Genomic DNA, 9,525 nt, shown 5'->3' with positions numbered 1-9,525 from the left:
GTTCCTGAATTTCGAAAAATAGTCACAAAGTAAATTTTGTTCAGAAATTTGGAAAAAATAAATGTTTGAGAATACTAGAAAATATTATGGAATTGGAAAATGTATTAAATTAGTAAAGTGATCACAGATACAAAATGTTAAGGAAAATGCTTAACTTTAGCCAATGTTAAGGAAAATGATTAAATTAGTAAAGTGATCACAGATACTCTATGTAACGCGTGTAAGCGCGTTTGCATTTCTGTTTCACTGACATCACGTGTGTTGCAAAATTGCCGCCACAACAACAGTCATGATGCAAAAAAATAAAGACAAAAAATGCAAATATTTACCGCCATATTGTCTATATTGCATTGTATTTCCGTAACAACACCCATGTTGAAATAAAAATGAAAAATACAAAAACTACCACATCACCTACGTTGCAAAAGATTTTCGCAACATAATATTTGTTGCAAAATATTTAACAACACTACCCTTGATGCAATGACGAGAATAATGTTGGATGCTGGATAACCGTACATCTGACGTTTGTTGAGGCGGTGTATCTTTCAGAAAAATCCGCTGGTCGACGTGTAGCGCGGCCCATAGGTTAATTGGACTTTGAAAAATTATTCATGAATTTTAAAAGGTTCATACACTTTTTTAGTAATAGAAAAATATAAGAAATAAAAATGCAAAGTAACAAAAAGAAAAACTGGTCAAAAACTAGAAATTCGGACAGAGAATCACAAAAATAAAAAAAATCCCGAAGCTTCCAGAATTGGTGACCGTAGCTTCGTAAAATTAACGTGGCGTTTCCAGTATGGGTCGGCCCGCCAAAGACTTTGCTTGAACGATTGCTCTATTATTCCACGCAGCAGGAGATCCTTAGCATTCATGGATGCTAAGTAGACGTCGTGTTTATGAATAAGTATTACCGAAGTAGAATGAATGCCACAATTCTCCGTGGAGATACACACATTTTGTTTTGAGTGAAAAGATGGCATATTCATGTATCATAGATCAATCATGCAAAATAAAAATCAAAGCATTCGCTTGAATGAACAATACAAACTAATATATCTAATGAGCCTAATTATTTTCGAATTATTTTATTTTCATAATATGTCTAATGTACCGGTACAAAAGGAAGTATATATAGTATAAGACAAGGAATCGGAAGGGGGCCACTCAATGATGCTTTTATATGATAACAAGGCAACTCAACATATCCTTTCCAAATATTTCTAGTGCTCGAGTAGCATGTCATGTGGTACATTTAGTGTACAAGATTACTCTTCCACATAGTATGTCATATGTTTTTGAGTCATGATTAGGGAGTGTACCTAAGTCTTTCTGTGTTGTCCCATTTATACAACCATTGTTGTTGTTCTGGTCAATATGATTTTGCTTAGGGAATAACAATAATAATAATAATAATAATAATAATAATAATAATAATAATAATAATAATAATAATAATAATAATAATAATAATAATAATAATAATAATTCATTATGTAAGGTGTATCTCGAAAGATAGGAAAGAGCTCCCTCCAAGCTGTACATACGACTTTCATCGAATACAACTTTCCACAAAATTCTATAGGGATCTATGAGATCGAGTATGGAATTATATTTACTCACTTTAAAATGAGTATCCGTCTTCGTCCTTTTCTCGCTAGGATCAGAAACCATGTATTTTCTATATCCATACGATCGAGTCCTTAGGTTTTTGAAGTAGTATAATGGAAAAAAAGAAGTGCTTCAAACCATTGCTATTTGACTCGGACATGTTCTGAGAAAGTCAAGGTATTTTGAATTATTTGTTCGCACAAATAAAGTAAGGGAAAACCTCTGAAAAAATGTCCATATTAACCTTGAACATGTAAGAGTTCCGAATCGAATCTCTTTAAAGAGATGATCTTTTGTCTCATGGTAACCTGCTCCAGTTCCCTTTATTATTATTGTTGTTGTTGTTGTTGTTGTTGTTGTTACAAATAATTAGAAAATTGTCTGAATAGGCGACGAGGAATGAGACGAAAGGGTACAGGTAAAAGCAACAGCATTGCATGTTCTGTTTTTGGTAAACAACAATGCTCGTGGTTTTCCACTCTAAACCACACTTTACATTGGCCACGTGGATTGACGTCCTTTTAGGCCCATGACATCGTCCTACTTCTCTTCCCCTCTTATCTGCTTGCTGGTAAATCCTAAAGGGCACCTCTAATGTCTATTATAGGGAACTAGTTAGCTGCCCGTGCGTTGCTACGGACAAAAAAACAAATGAGTCAAATAATTGTTCTTATTTGAAAGGAAAACTCTTGTGTTCACCTGCCTGATCTTTCCATCCACATCGACCGCCTCTGTGGGCGTTCCATCTATTTTCATCGGCCAGTAAGGAGCCATCCTCACGCACTTCATCTTCTTCAACGCCACCTTTGTTTCGAAATGCTTTCTGCAACTCAGGACTTGCTGCGGACAGATTACATGGCAAGGCACCCGTGCTCGCCGTTGGCCCGCCTGACAACCGTTGTTCGCCTGCGTACGCCGCCTCACTTCCATCCGCTCACCTGTGATGCTCCAGCCGCCCTCAAACACGCCCGCCGCAGGCCGGCTTCGCCTCCGCTTGGCCGCCCTCACAGCACCGTCTCCACCCCGCCTCTGTTCCAACCGCTCGCCGCACCGGCCAACTTGGCAGGCTCGCACGGCCAAGCCCCTGCCGCATTCCGCGCGCGCCTCCGGCTAGCTACCCATGGAGAAAAGGAAGGGGTTCGTCTCGAGCAGATCCGCAACTGAGTTTCTGCAACAACGACGTTGTTGCGATTTACGGTGGCGAAGCTAGTGCAAGTAGGCGCAATGACGAGTTTCTGCAACATGGTCTTTGTTTCAAAAAATTGAAACAAATATCTTGTTGCAAAAGTTTTCTGCAACCTGACCTATGTTGTAAAAGTTTTGTGCAACATGACCTTTGTTGCAAAAAATTCTTCCGCAACAGTATCTATGTTGCAGAAAGACGAAGAAAAAAATTCTGCAACCTGACCTATGTTGTAAAAGTTTCCTGCAACATGACCTTTGTTGCAAAAGCTTCTTCTCCAAAAGTACTTCTGATGCAAATGTTTCCGCAACATTACCTCTGTTGCGAAACTGAAGCACGTCATTCGTCCACTCGATCACACATGATCGGACGGCTCGCGAGTCGGCTGATCTTTTAAAAAGATCAGCCGGTGGACGCGTAGCAGTCCCCTATTTGAAAGTGTATATGTGTATTCATCAATACTCCCTTCGTCAATACTCCCTTCGTTCCTTTATATAAGGTGCATTTGTTTTTTATAAAAATCTATAATATAAGGTGCATTTGTTTTAGTTTCTCAGAATTCCCATCTTGACCCTCTAGAGAAAAAAAAATGTATATCTCCTCTGATTGCACGTATCTCTTCTTGTAGAGAAAAAAATGAAACTATCTCTCTTCTGATTGTATGTATCTCTTACTTTTTTAGCTTAAATAATTTACTTGTCGCTAATCCACGAATTAGACAGCGGTAATTTTGGCCTAAGTTAGCTATAATTATATGTCTTGGTCACTATGCTAAAATTTATACATCTTATATGAAAATAAAGGGAGTAAAATAATAGATACCAATTCTTTGTTCGTCTATTTACTCCTGCGCAACCATCGTGTCTCTTTTTTCTTACAACGAAATACAAAAGAAACCAAATTGCATGTGTACATACAAAGTTGAATTCATAAATTCCCCCCTCTTTTCATGTAATTTCAGCAAAAGAAGCATTTGAATTCTCCTTAGGTTCATCAATCTGCCTATCTGTAGAACCTCTTGAATCCCCTCTTCTTCGTGCAACTTTCTTCCTGCTCTTGCTTGCTTTTCTCTCAAAGCCACTGAACATCAACGAGCTCCAGTTAAATGGCACCAAGAGGGTAGTGTAAGATAAGGGAAGTGAATACTAACGCGGTAAGTGCGCCACCTCCTTTCGCATGGCCGTCCATTTTTGTAACAATTACAGCACCAACCGAAACACTTTGCCTGAATGCTTGGGCCTGAGCAAATGCAGCCTGATCAATGCTACCATCCATCACAAATATTACCAGGTCTGGTTTTTGCATGATATCATGACAATGAAGGTGAGCTTTTCATTTGGTTCAGGTTACAACTGAAAGTAAGGGTTCTGGGTGTATTACGGTTGCTTCTGAAACTTGGCGCATTTCTTCAAACAGAGCCGCTTCCTGTTTGTGCCTTCCACTTGTATCTACAATTATGAGATCACAATTTTCTTTTCTAAACCTTTCCACGCCCTCAACAGCAATTTTTACTTGGTCTGATTCCATGTAGCTACAGTGACACAACAATTAGGAAAAACAAGAACATAATATTAGCAGTCGAAGTGGTAAAGAGGTGCTAGTGTACCTTCCATAGAAAGGAACCATGATCTTTGTCGCATTTTGTTTTAGCTGATCAAAAGCACCAGCCCTGAATGTGTCAGCACAAACCAGTGCCGGTTTAAATCCTATCTTTTGATGATAATGGGCATATTTCATACAAGTGGTAGTTTTCCCAGAACTTGCATGAACAAGACGATGCCTTGTGATTTGTAAACAGTATATTATAAGCAATGCAACTAAAGTGCAGAAGACATATAACCGATCATTAGTGAGCCAGTCAGCTAAACAACAATAGCCCCACACCGAAGCCAAATAGTACGATAAGAACGTGATCTATCACTTACAACTGGCCCTTCAAATGACTCGTTAATTACAAACTACCCATCCAAGATGAGAAAACTTGCAATATAAAGTGTATCTTTAGTTTAGAATAGAACAAAATTTGCAACACATCAGGTATCCACCCCAAAGGAACATAAGAATGGTTAATCACTACAACTCCAAGTCTCCAATTACATGTCTTCTTGTATCACCAAAAAAATCAGCTGGAGAGAATCACATGCCAGTAGCTCGACAAAGTGAAAAAACAAACATTGAAGGTGACTAAGGCTTGGCCTATAATAATTTGTTTCCATGGTTTACCCCCATCAAATGAATATATAAACAAGCCGGTAAACAGCTATGACAATTGAACTCCACTATCCTCGTAGGCTCACACTCAAAGCTACATTCCACCTCCCAGACATACGTGTAAATAAAGTTAACATTTTGTTTATCAAATGTTTTTTATGAAAAATCAAGCCATGTAAAGGGAGATTTTACATTTTGTTGAGATAATTTATTCTGATTAGGAAAAGGATCAAAAATGAAATATTTTGATGCAGGTAAAACTTTCCAGTGAAAAGAAAAATAGTGTGCTACATAATAGATTGTTGAAGAGGTACCCCTTAATGCATGATCTATTAGGTTGAAGAGATACATAATAAAAAAAACTTCAAACTAATGGTAGGAAAAGAAAACATCACCTTTTTTTTAACAGGAAACGGCCCGAAGGGCCTAGATATTGCATTTATATTCCAATGAAACAGTACAGCCACTCACGTGTGGCGGTCAGTTCACGTCCTCCAGGCCAGTCTTCATAGCGAGTCGTCCGCACGGCACATGCCTCCCGCTTGCATACACAACAGATCAACCTCCAACCCCCACCCGCACTCCCTGTTCAATACAAAATTGGTGCAAACATATCTAACAACAACAACTTAGCAGGAGCATGTATAGAGATATATCAAATTCATGACAACACTTTATGCACCTTTCTTATACAATGAAAGATGGATTTGAATTTTCATTTGTGTGGTACATCATGATGAATACATACTCTCTCTCTCTCTCCCACCTCTCCCTCTCTCTCTCTTTGTGTGGCACAGACGAGAAGGTAAAGGGGATTAGAGAGAGAAACTCACGGGGCGTGTCGGCTTGTGTGCGTGCCTGCTGCTCTACTCCTCTTGCCGAGTCCGGATCAAGGCCGTGCTCCTTGGCTTCGGCTCGAGCTCCTCCTGTCGAGGCCGGGTCAATTGAACTGGGGCCTCGCCCACGCTCCCCACTCGCTCGCTGCCTGCTTTTTCTCTGCACTATTCATAGATGACGTGGATGACTTGGTTATGCATAGCACCCCCTTCGACCTTTATATGTTCAAGTATTCATAGATGACGTGGATGGCTTCGTACTGCCTAGCACCCCCTTCAACATTTATATGTTCAATTGAACTGGGGCATGCGTCCAATAATTTGTTTCCAGCTGGTGTACAATAACTATGGTGCAAATTTTCTACAAAGAAAGGGTTTGTCTTCCCTAAACCTAACATGATGCTTGCTCCACTATGCCATCTCTCCATGGATGATAAAATAAATGAAGTGCTTGTGAGTATAATAAATCACCTGTTCATAAGGAATAAAATAGAACAATCAACACAACCAATATGATAGTCTAAGAAGAAAAGGAATATATATATATATGTGAGTTGCATTCCTCTATGTAACACTACAAACTCAGAATGCAGCAAACAATCTGATGATCATAACAGCATATGTCAACAATTTAAGGCTTTCACCCTGTTTGAATAAATCAGACAACACATAACCATAAAAAAATATTATATCCAGCAACTGAGCCCTGCCCGCACACATATGGGATAAATCACGACAATCGCAGATTCATTTTTCTCAATGCAGCAACTAAGCAAGTAACAACAGATTCCAAAGGACCAACAAATATTTATGAGCAAAACACAAAACGATGTAGCAACACAGCCAACACCAATATTAGATTGCATATCAGAATGAATAATAGCCGCAGTGAAAACACAAAAGTTCAGTTACATAAGTTTGCGAACATGTCAAGAGCACACTTCAGTTCATGGTGCAAGAACAAGAATGGGAGGGAGGGGTCAAACCATTAAATGTCCAGGAAGATCATCGTCCTTCATTCCCATGTTAGTCTGCATTACGCAAGATGATTGTTACTAAATTGCAGAGCATATGAGCACATAAAAATAAAACTGTGTCTACTTGATCGAGATAAGTAGTGGATATATGAGGACAACAGTGTAGACATCACACGAGTATTTTAATTATATGCTCTTCTTGATAGCTATCTTTATTCTGTTTAGTAAAGTTAAATTGTACATCAAGAAATAAGAAAACTATCTTGATGCCGTCGCAGGACCTCTCAATTCCGACAACTATACACCCACATGTTTGCTTAATAACAAAACAAACTACACATACCATTTACAGGAATATCTTAACAAACTTGTTTCAGGAATAACTATACAGTTACCACATTTTCATACATAACCACTATCAAGAGTTCAACAATGGGTATGTCTGCTGTTCATCGCTTCATACCACATATATAATGTATCTCTTCTTGTCTACTTTCCTTGCGTATCACATTATAACTAAGCATCTATGTACGAGTAGTAGAGACTTGGGCGTCTAAATATTCTTTCAATACTTGGCTCCCTCTCGCCCTTTGCGCCATTGGCACAACTCATTTCATTGATGGGCTTAAACAGGAACTCAAGGCAGCAGTTGAATCATAACTTATTGATACTTATTGGTAAAGCCATGTTTCTCTCTTTCTTCCTGCCTTGAGAGATTCATATTGATGCTATCAGACAATGTTTGTGATATTACCTGCAGTAGCCATGCCGGTGACACGAAGGTGCAGCGTGTCACTGCCAGCAGCACTGCTTCCCAACTTCTCGACATCAATGAGGTCCCCCAGCGAGACCAGGCACCTGGTGGCGTCCTCCTTGGAGTTGTTGCTCAGGTTGGGCCGCCGATCTGGAAGCTCCAGCCTTCGCCTCCGCCGTTCTACAAGCTCCAGCCGCCCCTGCTGATCCAGCCACCCCCGTTGTTCTGCATCAGCAACCCAAGTTTGATTAGGAGAAAACAAAATGAACCTGAAGTACATCTCCTCGAAATCCACAGGCTCCAAGAGTCACTGATAATTATGTTCCCCAACACCAGAACACAAGAAGGAACTAACTGGAAGTAGACCAAGAAAAACTGAACTAAGCAGAGCCATGCTGCCACAAAAATTAAACCCACTTCTGGAGGCCTAGCACCAATGAGCATCATCGTCATATTTTTTTGTTTGGTTGTGGGGCAGAATTATCATTGACATGTGATGTACCTGCCAAAGGAATTGGAAACAACTCATAAATATGCAAACTACCGTTTGTCCGAGCGCTAGAGAAGTGATCTACATTTCAAGATACAATGCAGAAGTGTAGACTGTTAGGACTTCTCATACATTTTTTGTTAAAAAATAGTATGTTGGGACATAGCAAGTTGAATTCACAGGACATACAAAAAGCCAGTTAGGATCAAAGGTATACTACTTTTTATGAGGTTCATATAAAATCATCTATCTAGAATCCCGCTCCAAAGAATTATGTAGAGCCAAAGGAGGCCCAAGCGAAGAACCTCATATGTGCTAATTAATTTTGACAAACCTATATCCATACTAATAACCTTTCCGGACAGCACCAAAAAAGAATTAGGAAATTGCCCCATTGAATGATGGAAAACAATAAGGGAAGATAATATGTTGTTTGTATGCACCTGATCTCTCCACCAAAACTAAATGTCTCCATCCTCGTCAGCTTCAAGCATACCTGCCACTCTATCTCACCAAACCTGCCTCCTATTAGAAATATTTCAGTATCTTTGCCGTCATTCTGGAATTTTCATTACAGCGGCTTCGTTGTCCCATTCATGCAGTTGCATACATCCATGAAGGAGGGAAATATCACAACTGTAGAAAGAAAATGTGCATTAGCATCATAATTCAAAACTGAAGCGCAGATAGTAGGAACATCACAAGACAAAACAAAAAGGCTGGGTGGATATGGTGGTGTTTTTATCCACATAAACCTGCACAAAAAGTGAAAGCAGAGGATGAATGCCGTGAGAACACAAACATACAAGCACGATCACCACACTTCGAGATAAGATTACATTGTACCATGTTTATTTTTGGCCAATTAACATTGAGATCTGAAACTAACTTCAAGATAGAGGAGGGAAATATCACAACGGTAGAAAGACAATGTGCATTAGCATCATAATTCAAAACTGAAGCGCAGATAGTAGGAACATCACAAGACCAAACAAAAAGGCTGGGTGGATATGGTGGTGTTTTTATCCACATAAACCTGCACAAGAAGTGAAAGCAGAGGATGAATGTCGTGAGAACACAAACATACAAGCACGATCACCACACTTCGAGATAATATTAAATTGTACCATGTTTATTTTTGGCCAATTAATAGTGAGATCTGAAACTAACTTCAAGATAGCAGCTGAAACCGGAAAACAAAATGAAACCTCCAGATGCAAAATGGAAAAAAAGTCTCTATGGTGTTTGATGTTGACCTAATTCACTCAAATGCTTATAAGAGCAGGTACGCTTGCGAATCCAGGATACATTTATTTATTAGAGAAAAATCTAATTCAGTTATGAAACTTCTTCATGCTACACAGATATATACATGATGGAAAACATATCCTTTCCAAACACTATTAATTGACTTATCATAATGGTCGTGCAACTCAAATCATAATAACACATGATTTTGG

This window comes from Hordeum vulgare, chromosome 6H, assembly GCF_904849725.1.
Source record: "Hordeum vulgare subsp. vulgare chromosome 6H, MorexV3_pseudomolecules_assembly, whole genome shotgun sequence".
Classification (NCBI taxonomy): domain Eukaryota; kingdom Viridiplantae; phylum Streptophyta; class Magnoliopsida; order Poales; family Poaceae; genus Hordeum; species Hordeum vulgare.
The sequence above is the reverse complement of the archived record's forward strand: the minus strand, read 5'-3'. Positions refer to the sequence as shown.